Source organism: Aulonocara stuartgranti (genome assembly GCF_965226115.1).
Source record: "Aulonocara stuartgranti genome assembly, chromosome: 12".
NCBI classification, from domain to species: domain Eukaryota; kingdom Metazoa; phylum Chordata; class Actinopteri; order Cichliformes; family Cichlidae; genus Aulonocara; species Aulonocara stuartgranti.
Genome location: NC_138948.1, coordinates 36,242,542 through 36,263,757, shown reverse-complemented (window position 1 = coordinate 36,263,757; position 21,216 = coordinate 36,242,542). Strand labels below are relative to the sequence as shown.

General features: G+C 41.5%; 1 protein-coding gene across 1 annotated transcript in view; it reads left to right on the top strand.

Annotated features, from left to right (window-relative positions):
* The window catches only part of galnt9 (polypeptide N-acetylgalactosaminyltransferase 9), a 344,527-nt gene that overhangs the window by 50,224 nt on the left and 273,087 nt on the right, over nt 1-21,216 (top strand). The window lies entirely within an intron of this gene.

Here is a 21,216-nt window from a genome sequence, read left to right as displayed (position 1 = left end):
AAAATTGTAAGACTCTTGTCTTTTGTTTACAGCTGTCCACAGTTCAAGGCCCATTGCTGAGTTTGTTATATGCCCTCATTTACTTTTCATTGAAGTTGTCAGTTTGAATAAGGCAGCCGCTGGGCCTATATGTCACTTTGAAGAAGGATAACCAGGTGAGCGGTGCATCGATCTTTGCGCCGGTGCACTTTTCGTCTTGAGACGGTATCGTTTTCATGTTACTTTAACTGCTGTGAATAAACCCCTCTCTGTTTGAGCTGCTTTGCGAGAACTCATTCAGTAAGGAGATTAAAAAAGGGGGAACAGGTATGGTGAGAGGGCCGTGGAGGAGAGGGAAGAGATTACCTCTGTTTCTTCCATGCAACTATTTGCTGTGAGCTTAATCCATAGCTACAGACTCTGAGCTCCCACATCCCAGTCATTCAAATGCTAGTCTGTTTGAAATGCTTAGCCCCAGCTGCGCTGGAAGCTAAAGGAAGGGAACCTGTCATGCTTTTTTATGATATTTAAGTGGCAGAATTGTTTTTCTTTGTGTCTGCCACCACGATAAGGATTCATTTGATGTTGCTGAGGTCAAGTTGCTCATTGCTTAAAGTTATTTTCCGCTGCGATAGTTCTAAGAGTCTGCTGTGTGGCACTGACATGAGATTGAGAGGTGAGAGATTTGAAGCAGGCAATAAAAAGTCTCTCTCCAAGTACACGCTGTGTCCTTTGTAAGGAATGTAGCCCCACAGAAATCAATAAGGCTAGATTTCACAGTGGAACCCCAGATAGCTGTAAGATGCACAAATCCCTACACTGCTGTAAATAAAATAAAAAAAATCTTTCAGTGTCACAACAGAATTTGTGCACACATCGTGCCAGTATATTACCTCTGTTCAACAAACCATCTCTTTTTTTAAGGCATAGTTGAAATGGCGAACGCTTTTTCCCCCAGACAAAAACGTTGGTATAAGAATATGGACATAAAAACAAAAATCCATTCCTGGAAGTTTTTGACATTCTCAAGTCGTGTCTTACAGGTCAAGTATAGTGTGACGCAAATGAGGTAAAGTTATGAAGTTGGGTTAATGAATGATTAGGGTTAGGCATCTAAATCACTTGGTTATGGTCAATGAAAAAGTGTGTTTATGGCCATGTTACACACCCAACTGCCAATTAGATTGAATGTAAACAATAAGATGCTCGGTCTACTATCAATGGAATTTCTATGTAGCCTTCTGGGCTGGTTCTTCAGGCCAATTCAGTGTAATGACTGTGAACCGCCCACCCCTTAAGTTTATTATAAGGAGGCACGGTGATGCAGTGTGTAGCACTGTTGCATAGCGCTGTGGGCTCACACACAGTTCAAATCCATTTATATTAAAAATCCTCTAAAAGACATCGAGCACTTTTCAGCCCTGTGAAGGGCAGAAATTCTGAGGAAACATAATTATGGATTAGGAAGTGAGGGCTGACCTTAACAAAACACTCACCTTTCCAGCTGAAATCACAGTCACCAACTTGTGCCAAAATCTGGTCCTCTGGTCCAGTTCCAGCTAGTTTGTCTTCATTGTTGAACTGACAGTCCACTGGGAGGATGCCATCAAGGAGAGATATGAAAGGAAGAAACTGCGATCCCAAAATGTAGAAGCTCAGGCTGAGGATGCTGTGGAGGTGGGTTGGAGGGTCTATGTGACAAGCACAAGTTAATCAAAGAGCTCCCCACTGTTGCCAAAGGAAGCGGTCACTGACTATGGCTGAAACAGAAGGAGACAGCGTGGTCTGCAGCACACACCCAGGTGTCATCACCCTTTGGTCAGCTGAGTGGATTGTGTGATGATTGGTCATGTATCCACACAGGTGAAAACATCACAGTTTACCATCAGCAAAATCGCCCCAACTTTAAGTCTCCTCCAACCCACTCAGGGCTGATGCAGTGCTGCAGTGACACAGAGTTTAGCATCAGTGTGTGAATGTGTGTGTGAATGGGTGGATGACTGGATATGTAAAGCGCTTTGGGGTCCTTAGGGACTAGTAAGGCGCTATATAAATACAGGCCATTTACCATTTACCATCTATTCCAATTAATAAATTGCTAGCATGCTGAAATGCTACACTTTGCTTTTTAGCAACTTAAAATTGACATTTTTCTGAAAGCACCACCGTGTATCTGTGTAGAGCAACACAGCACTGGCTGTAAGCTTTTAGTCTTGTTCTTAAAAAGATAGTCTCAGATTTGCCATTTACTGATGAATTACCCCAATATCTGCCTCAAAATGATTTGCAATTGTTTGTTAAACCACAACCAGCATGCACGTCGATTCAATCCATCAGAAACTCCAGCAGCAATGACGACCAGCTGTTTTGAATATGAGATGTTGGATTCTAACTGAGACGTCTCAATTTGTCGCCCTAGCTGTCACTGAGGAATTACTGTGAGGGAAAACATAAGTCAGTGGTTTTATGCCTATAGGCCTTTCGGCTGCCTCTGTGACACATCATGGAGTAATTCACTAGTTTGGTGGCAATTTACAGGCAGGCTCAACAAGAAACCCGCCCGGGGGCCTCGAGCAACAAGCTGTCTCTCAGGAAACCGTGGCCAGCCATAGGATTGCCTGGGCTGGGGCCTCGCAAACTGCCGCATGAAAAATTAACCTGCTTGCTCAAAAGACACAGCTTAAACATCCTCCCGGCCCGAGAGCCTCCTCTCGTCATCTCTTACCCTCTCAGTCTCCCCAGCTGTCTCTTTCTATCTTTCCTTTATCCTTTGTTCCCCTCTTCATCTCACCTGTTTTATCTTCACAGCCTACGTTATTTAGATCTATCATTGAGCCTCTGCTCTATATCTATGCTTCAAAGGCAGCAGCTGTTTGTTCCATGCTGAACACAGACACATATATACATAGCGCGGGAGACTCGGCCACAGATATTGCATGTGTAATGTAAACATGGCCATAGCTGTGGACATCGGGTGATAAGGAATCATTCCAGCTTGGTTTAGAGCTGAAAGTCAAGTGGAAGTCACCAACTTAAATAAGTGAGGTAACAACATAGGATTAGTCAGGAAACGGATAGGAACGGTACTGAGGTGTCAATAATTTAACGGAGCAGGTTGTAAATCTAAGTGCCTTTGGATATTTCATAGCACTGGGGAGCAAAGTTTAATCAAACAGAGAGACCGGCCCCAGAGCTGTGTGGGTGAGAGAGATGAATCTACTGGCAGCCCTTGAGCAGGCAGTAGGGCTTTTATTACAGGCATCATTCAGGGCAAAATTAGCAATGTGACCTGATACTTTAGTGAAATAAATTGAGTTAAGAGACTAATGTGGATACATGTCATGTTAAATGTCATCATAAAAAATGTTTCTTTGAATTATTGTGTGCCACAAGGGGATACACTTCTCCTGTCATTGCCCCCCACCCCCCACCCCACCCACACACACACACACACACACACACACACACACACACCCACCCACCCACACACACACACACACACACACTGAGAATCCCTCAGTCAACATTTCTTGTTTTGGTTTCAGGCATTGCTCAACATTTAGAGAAAAAAATAGCCATAATGGTTTTTATTGATCCTAAATGTCTAGTGCCCTCTCTGTTGCTAAAGTAACAATGCTTTCTGCTCCTCCAAATTGCATCAACAGATGTTGTGACAGCAGAGCTTTTCATAAAAGGCCCCCTAAGGCAGTCAATATTTCCCCTAGAAACCTGCTTCGATTCCTGTCAGCTGCTGAAAGATAGAGTGAGGATGTCATTTGAGTTCATCACTGATGGCTTAACTCACATCTTGTGGCGATCGCACCTGTATTATCGTTTCGAGTCTGTACGTAGGCAAAAGGATATGAAATATCTTGTACTTCCTGCTTTATTTTGTTCTTGCTTTAGTTTATCTTTTCAGATCCTCCACTTCCTGCCCTTGTGTGTTTCCCACCTGCAGCTGTGTTCTGCCTCTATCTGTATATTAACTGCATTTCCTTTTTCTTTGCCAGATCATCTTGGTGCCACGTGTCGAGCTTTCCAGCATTTACTCCCTTGTACCTTTGTGCTCGATCGTCTCTGTTCTGCTATGTTTTTTGCTGTTTTTCTTCCATGTCCAGTCTTTGTACCCACGCCTCTTCTGTTTCTATATTCTTATTTAATGAAGATGATCTTCCAATTCTTAGCAAGAAAAAGAATAACTGTTCCTTTAATTAGACATTTTGTGCAGTTTTGCTCCTTCTTAAAACCCCTATGGTGCAGCAGACACTGAACACTGCGATGAAAGTCTTTTCATCAAGCAAAGTTTAGTTAATTAAAAAAGCTTATGTGCTGAAAGGTCAACGCACTCCTCCAAGCGAAAACGGTGGGTTACATAAAGCATGATTTTTAAAAAAAAATAAAAGTACTTTAACATATTTTACATTTACATGACTGAATCTGCCAGTGGTTAGATGCTTATGCGAGCTGTGATCCAGCATTAGCACACACAAAACAAAAAGCCAGTGAAGGAGACTCTGTGCATTTAATACTTTGCCTCCAGTTCCTATAACTCAGTAAATAACTCGAACAAAAGCAAATATTGACAGAGTGTAAGTGGTTTCTCTTACATATGTAACAGCTCTTTTCTTTGGTGCACAGAGAGCTATTCCCACTTGTCCCCCTGCAATTAACGCCTGAGCCACCAAACCCCGCAAGCTTCACTGATAACTTGTGCCAAGTCCCCAAACAACCATCTCCCTTAACCTCCTACACACACACACACACACACACACACACACACACACACACACACACACACACACACACACACACACACACACACGCACACAAAAATCATTCTCCCTTCTTTTTTCTTTTACAGACATGCAACCATGTGGTAATGTACCCTGTAACTGTTTGCAAGCGGCAGATTTTTCAGCGTCGAAGGCCGTGTCACACAATGCCACATTAGGAGAGGTGATGTTTTCTCGGTGGCACTCAACAGGCTGACACAATGTGACAAACTGTCACATGGGAGGGCTTCACCACCCAGGACTTTGCTTGTTAGAACTTGTGAATAAGTGAGCAAGTGGCACCAAAAGAGAGTGACAGAGAGAGAGCGAGTGAGCGTGGGGGAGAGAAAAAGAAGGAGAGACTTCCCTCGGCTTGTTTTCTAAGCATATCTGCAGCCATACAGCATAATGAGCACAATGTTAACAGACTGAGTAAACATAGAAGGCAGCATAAACAGGCTGACGGCAGGTGACAGTTATGTGTAATGAGGGGAGCTGCGGAGACGAGCCCATAAGGGTCTGGTGTCCACATGATTGTCAACTGTGGTCAGTTTATAGAGCGTGCCGCGATAAAACGTAACTTTAACTTTCATTTAAAGTTCATCATTAGCAGCTGCTGAGGGAAATCAACAGTACATGAGCTCACTCCTGCTTATACAAGCGTGCCCTTTGCCACAGTGTTACATTTATGTCAAGGTACACCTGCATGCTGTGGATGAGCTGTTCTTTTCTAATGTACACTGAACTGTCTAGTTAAGCCGAGTAAGATTAAGCAATTGGATGCCACTTGCTGATTTAATGAAATGCAGCTCATGCATTTTATTTGGCTTGTCTCAACTCTGTATATTTTTATATATTTTATTTATTGTTTACTCTATTTAATTTGTAAAATATGTGTACACACACACACACACACACACACACACACACACACACACACACACACACACACACACACGTAGAAAAATATTTAGTATACACATCCAGAAACGCATATACTATTATATATTGTACATATATTTATTAGTTTCAGATGTAGCCATTCTTGTATTTTGCTTGTTTACATTATTGTATTTTGCACAACTCTGTTGCTTGTGAAGCTCGCACACAAGAATTTCACTCACATGTGCTGTACCAATGTACCTGCACATGTGATGTGACAATAAAAGTGATTTGATTTGATTTGATTTGATTGTCTCTGTAACCCCGCCAAGGACTTTGTGTAGTGGTGGATACATTTTTGCTTTAAGATATAAATGTTGCATACCATCTGTCTTTATTATTTGATGACAATCTTATCGCATGCTGTGCAGAGTGTACAACAAGCAAAGATAACTTTGCATTTCTACAAAAAAACCACAACTGTGCACCCCCACAAAATGACAAAAAAAACCCTGCCACAGTGTTTTGTCCTTTTGAGCGGTGCTGATATGCATTATCTCAAGTGTTAATATGGCTCATACATTCGAACAGCAACCGTGAGGCTTGCTGAATAACAAAGGAGAGGCAAGAATAGAAAATCAACAACTGGCAGATTGAAAGTTAAAAGGCTGTAAAATGAGCGTGTGTTCAAATAGAGAGAGAGAGAGAGAGAGGGAGGAAGGGGCTGTGAACGGGCGTATTATGCTTGGCTTCTTATAACGCTCCCCTGGCTTTCACAAGCCTCTTGATTAGAAAACAGCAGCCCCTGAGATAAAACACACTCATAGAAACACACTGGATTTGCATGCAAAGAGACATGGAGCTTTTCATGCATGCATCCACTCCAGGCAAATGAGAGAACACAATGCTTTAGATGCTGCTCCCTCTTGCAGGAAGGCTTGTGCTTCCCTGCTTTGTTTTAATATTCTTATGGGTCAACTTTCGCTTTTTAACAGATATTTATTTTTAGACACCTTAACAATTCGCCAGTCAGAGATAAAGTGTTTGCTTCTGAATTTCAAGAGAAGATGGTTATCAGTTGATATTTATCATATAGCTGTAGTTATTGCCATCTGCTTTTTGGGGGCAGACGGGGAGGTTTACACGTGCAGGTGAAATAAAAACAGCAGCGACAACCCCCACAGGCATCTGTAGCAATAGATATAGCATTATTTATGTATGACAGAGCAAGTGCTGGGGTGGACGTGGGTTGCAAAGCAGCTTGCAGTTGTGAAGCAAACGTGTTTTAAATGTGTATTAAAAAATACAAGTTTGGATGATATAATGTTGAATGGATTCATCAGCTTGTAAATGATCCCACAAGCTGGTTTTGCGTTCCTGGACAATGTAATTCCAAATATTCATATACTCTTACTTATACAGGGAAAAGATACAGTGCTGCACCTGCATTCATCACACCTGAAGTCCTTCACTGGTGCCCAGATACTTATAATAGAGAACATCAAGAAGATCTGCTTCCAGTGTGAGACGGTGCGAGCAGATACATGGATCGTTTGTTTTATAAATGAAGGCATGCTGAGGCAGCCCAGCGCACTACTTTCAACATGAGAACTACAGTTGCTTTTTGAGTTCAACTCTAGTAATGACTTGTTTAAATATAATTCATGACTGGGATCATAAGTTATTCACCAACTCGCTGATTAATTATGTAAGTCTGAAATGTAATATCACTGATTATGCGTGACAGCAGATTTTCATCGTTACAAATTGAGGGAGTTTCTAACAGTGGGCTTATGCCAAGCAGCTTTCTTTTGCAAATTAATAGAGACACATTTGGGCAAATATGAAAAAGCGTTACTCTTACTTGATGGTTTAGCACTGAAGGATTTTCTTCTGCAGTATTATGCACGTATCCATTAAAATCATTTATTTCAAGGCCATTATTTAATCCCTACAAAACCTAGAGAATCCAGACTGGGGAAGATAAGAAGATTTGGTCGTACTCTCGATATAAAAAAACTAAAACCCACTTCGATTCAAATGATTGAATCTCATTTCTGAAGAGTGCTCAATTTATAGGAGGAAAGTAGTCAGAGTCATTCTGTAATGACACCAAGTACAGGAAATAATTTGGCCAAAACCTTTCATCCTTTTTTATACTTGTTTAACTTTTCCCGTGCACTGTTGTAAATCCATTTTCTACACACATTCTGTGAAGCCGTAGCTCAGGATTGATGCAGACAGCTTTTAAAATATTGACTGACCTGTGGAAAACCCTCTGAAATGGCAGGTTGCCCAGCTGAACAAAGTGAGTGATAATAAATGATGGAATGATTGATTGTACAGTGAATCAGAACATCAGCACGCGTAACCTTTCAGAAGAAAGACACCTGCTCCTGTGTCGTTTGGTGGTAAAACAAACAAAAGTCAAACACACCCATTAAAAATGGACACTCCAATCTGATTCATGCAGTAAAACCAGAATAGCGATGCGTGCCATGAATAATTATTCCTTAAAAGCAAATCAGGAAAAGCAAGTACCAAGATGATTATTTGTTCACGAGTCATTTTTGTTATATAGTGCACGCTCATGCTGAAAAGCAAAGGTGTTACCAAGCTTTCCAGATGATATTGCTTGGCAGAGAGAAAACACTGATGGTAATTTCTATTTCGATGTTTCCATCCACCTCTGAAGTACTGCGTCAGCTCTTAGCTGGAGTTTTCCTTTTCTTTAAAAACATGCCTTTCAGACATGGCATTCATCTGCTGGAGTTAGTTTATTAGGCCAGACACTTCTTCTTTTGTCCTCCACTTGTTTTTAAGGACACGTTGCACATTATTTGATCATGTGCAAAATGTTCTGCTAATAGCTTTCGGGAATCACCTTGTTGGTGCTAAAATACCAATTTTTCCCTGTCAAACTGGGTTATCTTTGGCAATTTTGTAGATTGTAGATAAAGAAATAGGAACAAATTGTGTTTTTTGTGACAGGCTGCTAGCAACAAAGTGTCTAAAGCTAGAATATAAAAATGCTTCTTTTCTAAAAAATCTTTCATGCATGGGCAGAACACAACACTGGTTCATTTCCCGAGTTAGGTTCAGTTTTCTTCAATACTTGAATGATAGGGGGAAAAAAATCCTGTGAACATGGTCAGGTGTAAAGCCAATGAAAAAAAGTCCAAACAAAAAACTTTGGAAGACCTTCAGAAAGCCTGAAGAACTAGAAGTCTGGCTCCTTGGAAGGAATATATACAGATATGAGGTGTGGCTCAAGACTTTTGCACAGTACTGTATGCACATATACACATTTCGTCCCCAGTGCATGTTGTTGCTGTGTAATCAGTTGCTGTCTCTGCAGTGCTGTCTCCCAGCTGATCTGTAGTTAATCTCTTTGAGCTCTCCAGTGGGAGGAAATGATGAAGGGAGGAAGAGGAAGACAGAGAAATCTAGTTACTCTCTGCTGCTGCTTCCCGATGAGATTCCTGTAGCTAGCGCTCCCCGGGGAGTGCTCATATGTCTAAAACCCTTGCGAGTGATTATGGTGATAGTGTGTGTTTACGTGCGTGGGCTCATGTTTGCTTATGGAGTGAGACATAACTAAGTGTAAGCTTTTTGACATTTCAGTTTCAATATCAGGCAGAGTACTCTGAGAGCCGCGGGGAGTTAATGTCTTTATGAAATATGACAGATTTTAAGCATCATCTGCAAAAGATGTAAGGAATTCCTGACCGTTTCTGGACTGATATTTAAGGTTCTTTAAGACTTAATCTCTCCTGACCTGCACTTCACCTTCGGGCAGTCCCAATTCACTGAAACGGAAAAAGAAATAATGGGTCAGCTTTTTATGTGTTTCACAGAAAGATGTTTAAGTTGCTCCAATACAAAAAAAAAAAAAAAGCAGACCCACATTTTCTCTGGCAGTGAGTCTGTCAAACAAAGCAGTCTTCAAAGTAAGTCCAGCAGATTGAGGACATGGCTGTTCCTGGTGATGGTTCCATTTGGTGGCTTTCCAGGTGGCAACCATGCTGACAGTTCTGGGCTGTTCCGCTGCAGGCTCCGCTCGCTGATATCTCTCCTGACATGCACTTCACCTTCGAGCACAAGAGATCAGCTGTGGAGAAGATGGAGAAATCGTTTTTCCCTACTTTCGTCAGCTTTTGCTCTCCCTCAAAAGAAGCGTGTGAGTGGGGAATGAAAAAGCAGGCAAGACGAGGATCTAACTTTTATCCGAGCTTAAGCGAAAACAGGTACACACGCGTTCCCAGACAGAGCAAACGCTTTCACACATGCTGTCCCAGCAAATGCATACTTTCTCATCCCACTGTGCCTAAAGGAGTTCTCACAATTTGTACAAGATGAGAGGCAGAGGGGGAGGGAAAGGAAGAGGCAAACTGACAGAGAGAGAGGAAGAGAGAGGCAGAGAGAGATTGGATGCATTCTCCACCTTGCTTCACTTCTCCCTGGCACCTAGAGGCTTCTCCAAAGCTTTTAGTAAAAACACAAGCGGGTGTGTGGTGGATCAAACAGCAGCGGCAGCCACTTCCCAGCCTACCCAGCAGACTGTGCCTTTGATATTTCAGTCACTATCAGTCAGTGTGTTGTGTCTGTTTTATACACTGCCGGGTAAATGAATATTTTTGGTCCTCTCTCCACCCTCCAGCGCACAGCTGTTCCCATCACCCATCTTCCTCCTTCACCTTCAAACCCCGCCCCCAACTTATATACCACCATCAGTTGTCCCTCTCCTTTGTCTCACAGTTTGTTCAGCTCTCTTCTCCCAAGACTGACGTTAACTGCTTGCTGTGTTCCTTGCTTAGGTGCCAGTTTAAGGTGGATGAGACATTTGCAATTATAATTACTGCCAACCCTGTGTGCAGAAGGCACTGCTGGTTTTCACTATTGTTACTGTCTGTGTTTGAGGAAGTGGCATCAAGCCATTTTTCGACAAGCTTTTTGCGACATGTTAATTAAAGATGTTGGCCATTTGCCATCTTTACTCCCCCCCCCCCCAAATCTTTGATCATCCTAATTGGTATCTCTTGTCTTGACATCCTTTTGTAATTGAAGTTTAATAGGAGAGAAGCCATAAAACAGGTAAAGCAACTGCCGGCAGTGGCACAACAGTTCCCTTTGGTTAGGAGCTTACATTTTCTTTGGTTTGGTGTTATTGATAGGTTTGTAGCATAAACCTATTCGCTGGAACGTTCAAGACAATTCTACTACACAGCAAAAGCAAGACACGAGTAGGCAAAGTTCTTTGTGTTACTCATATGTGAGGGAGAGAACCACGACAAGCACCGTTCCTTCACTTGACCCTCCTTTATTGAGGTTCCATGAATATACATAGGTTCATTAACATACACGTGAACAAAGGTACCAGTCTGTATATTATGTAGGTGTGTGTGTGTGGGGGTGTGTGTGTGTCAGAATGTGAGCCCATAAACAACTTCCCTAAACCTGCTGGTCTGGAAGTCCAGCAGTTCATCTAAACAAAAACACTTATACTTAAACAGATATACGTGTGTTTGCTATGCCATATGTCAGAAGAGAAGCTAAAGCCTTGCTCATGATCCCAAGAGTTGTGTGATCTGTGCCAGAACGCACCCCCCTCTTCATGCTACACAGAGTTGTTACAGACCTCCTAGGATGAGACGTTCTTTCAATCTACAAATGATTATATACTTCTAAGCATATATAAATATATATTTCTAGGCATAAATGACAATCCAACAATACAAATCTAACAGTTATGCTTTGGATTCAAAAGTTTGCAGTGCCATTCAAGGCACAGCCCTCATGATCATGTGACTCAATGAATCTGCACAGTCTGTGCAAACTGATGCCCACTGTTTGCCATCCTGGTAATGAAAGACTTTAAGCACACTTGTTTTATTTTCTTGTGTTATTCTTTTTATAACCAAACGTAACTGTTTTATTACTCAGAGCAAAGGTGTCCTCTAATGTGAACATAGTTGCGCCTGGTCTAACACAGCACATTACCAAATGCAAATGCATTAGCTCAACCTCAAACTTTCCTTTACTTGTCAGCTGGATGAGAGTTTCTAATAAAATCCATTCGACTAACTGCATGCTCGCTTTACATTTCCAGGTGCTGGATTATAATTGAGCTTTTAACTCCCCGCTGTCTCAAAAGAGCAGGCATGAGCTGAGGTTAAAGTCAAGCATCAGCTGAGCTTTTGCTGTTTTGTTAAATGGCTTTGGTCTAATGTGGGGACGGGATTTTAAAATCTTGCCTCCAGACTAGATTTCGTGGAGGCATCTCGAGAAGCTAAAAGACACTTTTCATTGGCATGCTGCGAAACAGTATTACAAACAGATTTAAGCGGTCGCTTTAATCTCGTTTCTCTTTTTAAAAATATCTTCTGTAGTGAGTTATACGATTATTGAACATTTTTAATGGCGTGTGCTACAAAAGGTTCCCCGTAAACGTGTCCTTTAAAGTGTTTTGAAACTCTTATATCTTTATGTGCGCCAAAGGGACTTAAGACCTGCTGAGTAAGCATGCGTGTATAATGTGCATTCAACACTGTCCAATACGAACGTGTCCACCTCAGGTCTCCTTGTGCTCTCACTCTCACTACCAATATTTACCTTTCATAGTAAGACATTGAAAGACTTACTGAAAAATCTGTGTCTTACAAAAGATGAAAAAGTAATTTTTGTGCTGTCGTGCATCTGTATTGTACATTTCATTGAAAAAAATTTATTACCATATGTGGTTCACTTAGCCCCTAATAATGACAGTTATGGATGCACGTTTCCTTATCTAGTATCTTTTGGAGAAATTTTTGTAATATTCCAAGGAAATAGGTCGATAATTAAATATGGAAGTATGTTGCAAAGGAGATTAATCATGTCATTGACCATCCTCGCAGGAGACACGTCAATGTAATGGGGACTAAAAATTCAGATGCAGCACAAGTGGTTTGCTCAATAGGAGATGATTCAGACCTTGTATGCACCCAGTTAGACCAAACGTCACCCCGACAATGATCCTGCTATCTCATATATAGATTAGTTACAAGGTAACAATTCAAGACCCGCTAACATTTTCCTTGTATTGTCAGAACCTCTTGCTCTCTTTATTGCTCACTCTCACAAGCTTTAGTCAGGAGGCCCATTTGCACTCAGGGTCAGCCTTTCCACATCCTGCATTTCCAGAGAGCTAAATGAGACTCTTGCTGTGGCCTCTGCGATTTTATTGATCTCCCTCTGTAGCACTCCAAGTGGAGTTTATGCACTAAATTTAGTTTGGTGCTAAGGGCTCTCATTAATAATAGATCTATCAGCGTGGTGGTGGGGGGCTCTCTCTGATTGATTTCAAAGAGAGAAAGTGTGTGTAACAGATAGAAGAGATTAGAGACAGAGAGAAGAAGAAGAAGGCGATCTGTTTATTTATATGATTCAAATGTCCACAGCGGTCTTAGTCAGCTGTTTTTGAAACATTGTAGGCGCACACAAACCACCCACATCTCCTGGGTGGTAATGCTGTCATCCATCAGCATTTTCATCCCCCAAATACCAGCTTCAGCTACTTTGTGCTGAAAATTTAGTGAATAACTACCTAGATGTACATAAAAGCAGCAAAGTGAGATGAATAGAGAGCAAAAGCCTGTGAAATGGGTTATATAAGCCTGCACGCAGACACACCGCGTTTCAGCGCACAGTTCTCAGACAAATGGGGCAAAGCTCCAGTCATTAAACAGGCACATTTTAAATGTGAAGCAGTCAGATTTCAACAAATCTATTAGCCATCAGTCACAATCAGGCAGGAACCATTGTTAGAAAACGTAAGCATATGAAAGGTAATAATTTAAAAACGTTGATGGATGTAGTATGCTAACATATCAGCATTGAATTCTGTTATGTATTTGCTATATTCAGTGTAATATTTGGTCTATTTAAGTCATTTGCGAAGCAGATTATTTTGTTAGCCAATTAAAAAAAGAATTAGGGGAATATTTATGTTGTATTAAACTGCTGTTTGAAACCTTGGAGTGTTTCAGGTTTCAGATGTGAACATTTCTGAGCTGTTAGTGCTATAAACTACATATGATTCAGTTTTGTTTACAGGCAAGAAACAAGACGTTGCTGTCTTCCATTGTTTTGTACATGGCTACCAACAGCCGTACAGCAATATAGCAATATCTATATTGCTAAAGGGCTTTTATTATTATAGATGCTTTCTAATGTTCATTTACAACACAGCATTAAAAAAGCCTTACCTTAGCTGACCTGACCTGACCTATAACTGTAAATCTCCTATTTTCAGTTAAGTAAACATATTCTGCAGGCGATCACGTACAGTATACTCAGGAGTAAATTAATGAAAAATGACTGTAAAGGCTCCAAGATCCCCGTGACATTAAATTTCTTTATTTTAGACAATGATGATAATAAAAATAACAATAACGACACCATAAGCATGACTAATGCTGCTAGTACTAATAATGGCTTCACCATTTTCTGTGCACAAGCCATGCACGGGGTTACATTTTGAACGCCCGTTTAAGAACAGTGCAAAAACACTGATCAGTAAAAGGCAGTGTAAGAGCGATCTGTTTAATGATTGACTCGACTGCAAAGAACAGCAGTGTTGGCACAGGCTAATATACAGCAGGCTTTAGAGTTTGATGGCTTGTTTAATTCCTACTTACACAGAACATATTAACCAAATCCTGAAACCTGATAAGTGGGTTTAGGTGGGGCAGTTAGTTGTCAGAAGGGATCTTATTTGGGTTGGATCTAGCTGCCTTGCCACAGGGTGCAGCTGTAATGACAGGCCTTTCAGCAGCCACACAACCACACTGAGCACGGCTCATCACAGACAGCAGCCCTACAGGGGAATTATGTGGAGTGACCTGGCACCACAGCACTAGATTTTCCAGCAGACTGCCTCTTGGGTTATGTTGACAGTGAATAAGCCTTGAATTTACTCTGCCAGTCAATAAATCCCCCCTCACCAAACCAATGGGAATTGATGGATCATTGGAGGTGCTCTTTTCTTCCTGTATGTTGCACTTGTTTAACGCTGTGTGCAGCTGTGATGCTAGTGCGCTGTGTGGGCGTGTGTGCACTTCAGATAGACGTAAATATGCATGCATTTGTAAATGCATGCGTTGCTGCAATTTGTCACAGTACGTGATTAGATGATGTCGAACCTGCTCGTTACTTAGACGTACAGAAATATACATATTTAGTGAAAATTTGCACACACGAGCCCAGCAGAAAATGTCACCATTGTGCTTCAATTTGTGTTTATATCAGTCACAAAACACTGATTCCTCTGACGCCGTAGCACATGGCTAAGGTGTCCATGGCAATGTGTTTGTATGCCTCTGTATTTGCAGTTATTTTATTATGTGCATTAGAGAGCTCTCGGATCAAAGTGTCAAACCAATTCCCAGCGCAGCTCAGCAGGATGCGAGAGGTGTTTGTGTTTCCTAATCAGCCCCCTGCGTAAGAAGCCACTGGCTTTGTCCCCTCTGCCTCTGGAGATAATATGACACATGCAGTTGTCCTGTTTTAATTCATAATAATGGGCTGACTTGTCAGGTTTATTAATCAAAAGAGCTCCCAGAAAGCACAGCCTTGTGGGGAGTCGCGCACAAAGAATCGCATATCTGAATTAAATACTGCCGGCATGGTGAACCCTCAAGTTCAGATAGTTAAGCAATGATGTCTGTGTGAACCCCGAGAAGTAGCTGAGAGACCCGAGCATCCTGCAGCTGTTAAGTGTCTGAGTGTGACAGGCGTCAGCACAGCCAGACCTCGACCTTGCATATCTCAAACAGCTTGATTACCTGCAATCTACCAACATGTCATGCTGCCCACTGCAAAGGAGGGAACAACATAATGCATAAGTGCAGGATTTCAACCAAACTTAGGGCTTAAACAGTGCAGCTTCTTTTGCAGCTCTAATATGTAATGCAACAAGCTTAACCGATTTTACTATTAGTTTGAAAATGCTGTGTTGGGTTTGTCAATACAGATCAGTATTTTGCGATGATTATAATTATCCACACAACTCCATGGGAAGTACATTTATACCAAATGTTTTTTGTTGTTGTTGTTTTTTTAATAGTGCATGATCTAAATTCTCAATGTCAGTGCCCAGTTCAGGAAATAGTATGAGTTCATACAGTACACTGCAGCAAAAAGTAATGATATGGAGATATGTTTGCCTCAGGCGCTAAAGGCTGTGTGTTTTTTGTCGACATCCTCTTTGGTAAGTGGGCTGCCTTTGCGCACAAGGTTATACCAGATGCTGCTTTAACTTCGAGACATGTATGTTTCATACCCATAGCTTTATCCTACATGCTGATTTTGGACATTTAGGTCAAGATATTTTAGTAGCAGCATCATTTTTTTTGTCTTTTCTGTATTAGGCTATCCAGTTTCCAACGTTTTGAGACTTTTGCCAGCTTATTTGGATGGAAAAGAAATAAAAACTGTGTTAGAAGACAAAAACAACCGAAAACATCATAACTGACTTTCATGCAAGCGGCACCCCAGCATCCTGTTTCAGCAGGAAACACATTAACCACATTAAGATGTTGTCTCTGTGATTTTATCTTTGACAGTCACAGAAGCTGCAGTCGTGCACTTCTTTTACCTCACATGAACTTATTTTCATCCTTAGGCATGACCTCTTCCAGTGAAGCTTTCGATCACTCTTTAATGTACTGCGTGATACGATCAGAGTTAAGATTGTTGCCCTTCTGTTGCTTAAGATTGCTGTGTGTGAGTTAAGCGTGAGCATTTTGGGTTACAATGACCAATCGCAGGCAGTGGTGTTAAAGTGAGAGAGTCAAATTATATACCAAAATTTACAGGTTTTTTTTTCCAGTTCGGGTTCTGAATGGCAACCTTAAACTGATAAATCATACATGGACTATTAATTCTCATTCGTTGCGTCATCTGTCTCTACAGTCGCGACTAATGAACCAGTGCAGGATCACCCCCACCCTCCTCCTCCCGTTCCCTAGACGGAGAGGTTGCGGGGGGAGAAGTTGCCTCTACAGGACTGCAGCAGGGCTGGCTGGTCTTGTCAGTTGGCTGTGTTCAAGTGTCAGCTCGACTCTCTGGCTCAGCTTTCTTTTCAATGGCACCACCTCCCCTCTAATCCCTGCCTGTCATTCCTCTGCATTCAGAGCCCGGGCCCTCCCCTGCACAAGACCTCAGCATAACAGACTTCTCAGTGTATTCACACATCTCTCTCCCTCGCTGTCCTCCTCTCCTTTTTTCCCACTCTGCTCCACGCACTCGGTGTTAGTTCTCTTCAGATGTGCTCAAACTGCTGCGCGCCTGCAGAAAAGCGAAATTAGATTAGAAGCTGCATTATTAACAGTAGGTAATTAAACAAATATGCTAACAAACATGCTCGGCGTCTGCTGAATTCCACCTCCCCTGTGTTGCATTTCTTTCAGCTGTTCTCATTTGACTTGAAAGTCTCAATTTGCTCCCTAATGTGATTGAATGTCATGCCAATAAAAAAACTCAAAACAGCTCCGGTTGCAGCAAAATGATATCAAGACATTTCTCTCCCCCCCCCCCCCTCTTCCTCTCTCCTCCAGCATGGTAATGTGCATTCCTGCCTCGGTTCAGCTGCCATGACAACTCCGAGGTTTTCTCCTCATGTAGGACTGTGGGACCGGAGGAGGACCTTACAAAGTACGTCCTGTACTCTAAAAGACAGCACGGGCATCTCAACTGAACGACTGATATTTTTCCATGCAGTAAAGAATGACATGCACTCTACGTTGTGCTTGGATGGATAATGACAGAGTGGAACATGCTATATATTTCCCATGGAGGTGTACACTGTTGTACTTTAATTAAAACAGTGGATTTGCGCAATGTAGTCATATTACCCACACTCTGTGTTATTAATATAGCATCTAGTATTCATATAAATAAGTTGATATCATTTTAATATAAAAATATCCATCTGGATTGTATAAGCAGTTAGGAAAATGAATTAATGGATGGAAGAATGAATGTTGCTCACTATGAAGGTACTGATTGTTATTGGCACTCTGGCCCTTCACTTTAATGTCTCCGCACTCGTTGTCTTTCCTTACCTTTTTATCTTTTTGCCAGTCAGTCTTGATATACTGTTAAATGTGCTTGAATGAGGTATTTTTGTAGCATCTAGATTTAGGTGCTTAAAAAGACAAAAACATTTTCAAATAATTGTCTGATTCTGACTGCACCACCTGTGTTTATTCATTTCAGAAGTATGTGTTACTTCCTGCCTTGCTGTTGTTACACCCAAAAACACATGGCGTTAGTTGTGTTTTCTATCAGATTAACTAGACATCTCTGTTAAGGGACAAGTACAGCTTGGAAAAATGAGCATACGCACCACGTGTTGGCAACGCACAAGACTTTTGGTACTAAAGCTTCCTAATAAACAGGTAAGCAGTAAGTTGAGAGCAAAGTAGGCGCTACACTTGCCAAATTTCAATCTTAAACCACTGGCTCTGTTCTCACGATAATTTAGCTTTTCATTAGCTCCTTGAAATTCCTAAACAAGGATCGGTGCACGGAGCAGGTCTTGGCTTGAATATCTGCTAGATACACCAGAACCTGCAAAATTATTGGCCGCTCTCCAGAGAGAGTAAGGCTGTTGGTGGTTGCCAGGTTGGTAAAAAGTTTGGCAAAAGGATAATCTCAAAGGAGAAACTGGGCAAGTTTGAATCAGGTCAGCTATTTGATTACGCATCACATTAAGTCGGATAGTATTCATCTGTAGGTCAAAACAGACGTCGCGATGAAATTTCCCCAGTCGATTACATCAGACAACTGAAAACAAAATGATTATCGTTACATTTAATTTTCATATTGTCATATGTTTTATAGGTGCAAAGGAGGCATCTCATTAAACGTGCACAGACTCCGAGTGCACAAATGTCCTCTCGCTGAAATGCATATTTTGTCATATATGGCTTCTCTGAAAGAAGCTGTGTTATGGAAGCAAAACAAGTCCTGTTAAAACATTCGAAACTACACAGTTAAATGGAAACCTAAGTGTATGTGTAAACTTTGAATTGCTGGCCGTGCTGTATGCTGAATGTTCAATAAATCCATTGGTTTGTATTCCCAGCTGGTCTGGCAGCTCCATTAGCCATTTAAGAGGTGCTGCAGTGTTGCCTGATGGTTGATTTAGTCAATGATGCTTCAGATAGCTCTGTCAGTGTGGCAAGGTGACTGTTGCTGAAAGCAGGAAGGGATTGACCTTTAAACCTCCAGCTACACAGCTGTGATAAAATGCTGATACACTGGACGTCATTGCACCTTTCCCCCTGCCTTTCCCTTGGTCTTGGCTCTCTCTAGCTCTTTCAACAGTCAACCCAGTGTATTATCTACCACCTTCAAGAGTCAGCTAATTAAATCACACACTATAAATACACCATTCCTGACTTTTGTGCTCCTTTGTGTATGTATATCTTTAAAATACATCCCACAGAGCTGGAGAGATGCCTGGTGTTTCCTGCCAAAGACATTAAGCAATGAATCTAAACTCTGAGTGCGCGTCCATATGCGCTCGCAACCCGTGAATATTTGTGGCTTGTGTGCTGCAATTTGAATAGGGCAAGTGGAGATTCTTGGCGGGGCATTTTCTCTGTGATTAACAGCGGTGCAGATGGTTTACAGCTGCATTTTACAGAGGGAATTAACTCTTAATATTTACAACGAGACCACTGCAGAGCGCTTGGCTGTTGTTTTGCAGTCCTCGGAGCCAGAATCAAGTATGAAGCCCTGAGCCATTCTTAGGGCACCTTTGCTCTCTATCCAGCATTTTACACAAATCGATACTGTCGTATTATCAGGTGCTTTACTTGTACCTTGTTGGATACAAAGGTCATACGTGAGGAACGGCAGCAACAAGGAAAGTGTTTACAGTTGTTGTTGTTGCTGCTGTGTAACCACAAAATTAGAATGAAATCTTATTTACTAGGATGGAAAGTAATGTTGTGCATTTGGCTCTTAAAGTAAAGTGAGCACTGCCTCTCTACTCATCCTTCATTCTGTGCTAACGGTGAGATACGGTCTTTAGAGAGACTTGTGGGCAGCAGATTGCTGCAGAGATTTGTCTGTTGACACTTCTGGATTCAACACGTTGATAATATACTACTTCTCATAAAAGAGTTACTACAGTCATCAGTCACAAGTCATCAGATGAAGTCTCCAAGCTGGCACACTGGCTACAGCGGGATTCAAAAAGCAATTGTGTTTCTTCGCTGCCCAAGTTGACACTGTGTAGTTTTGTCAGTGGAAGAAAAACATTAAATCAGTTTTCTTTACGTCAGCTTTATACTGATGTAGAGTCCAATAAAGAATGCAACAGTACATTACACACTAGAAACTGGATGCTCGCGTTACTAGAAATTCAAGCTCCTTTAATCAATGAACACAAACAAAACAAAGTGCCCTTGTAAGAACAATGAATGGCTACTTTACAGGGGTGTAAATAGAACAAAGTATAATAATGTTGAGCGACAGCTGTTTTATTACCAGGCTGGATGTGTTGAAAATGCCATATTGTTTAATGCAACTCCAAGTATGTTTGCTTTTCCTGACACTTCCTCAAAGTTAACGCTGTGTAGGAACTTTATGAAATATTCCAGTCCTAATTACCCATCGATGGTGAGTTGTTTTAAGTTTACTACTCAAAATCACAATGCTAATACGCCAATAAACTATTTAGCCCAAAGTATGTTTTCCATGTTCTCTTAGCAGGTTAGGGAGTCGGCATTATATTGAACATACACAACGAGCTATGATGCACATGTGTATTTGGATTTTCAGCAGTTTGAGCTGAGCTTGCCTTACCACATGGGCCAGCCTTAGCTCCCCACTTGTATCTATAAGCCTTGGCCACCCATGACCCCTGTTCTTTCTCTGAATTATTTTTGATAGATACTGACCACTGTAGACCGACCACACCTCACAAAAGCTGCAGTTTTGAAGAATATCTGACTCAGTCGTCAAGCCGCGACAATGGTCCTTGTAAAACTTGTTCAGATCCTTATGCTTGCTTATTTTGTCCTGCAAATGTTCACTTGCTCTCCAATATATCCCACGCTCTAATGAAAAGATAATCAGATAATATATATATATATACATATATGCTTTCATGCCTCTTGTGTTTTAGTCCCCATACCCGACGTAAGCTCACTCAGCTGAAATGCCACGTCACCATTGTTTAAAAGTCTTAAACTAGTCGAGTCAGCCCATTTTCTAACTGACAAAAGTGGCAGTTAGAAGCATAACCCCTACGCATAAATGACACATTACTAACAAGTGTTGATGTGTGCTTCCCTCTTATGTCGCTCACTTTGTGTTGGCTCCTTAAACACCAAAGGACTTCTGATTTGGATATTTAATTATTTGGACTGGAAACGGCAGACTGACACGTGCCTGAGAATGTGGCTGAACAGTGACACTATTTCCCCCCCTCATTGGTCCAGTGTTCATCAGTGTTCATTAAGCCCACCTCCAGTTCCTTCCCCCCCCATTTTCCTTTACCTCGGGAAGAAAAAAACACACCTTTACT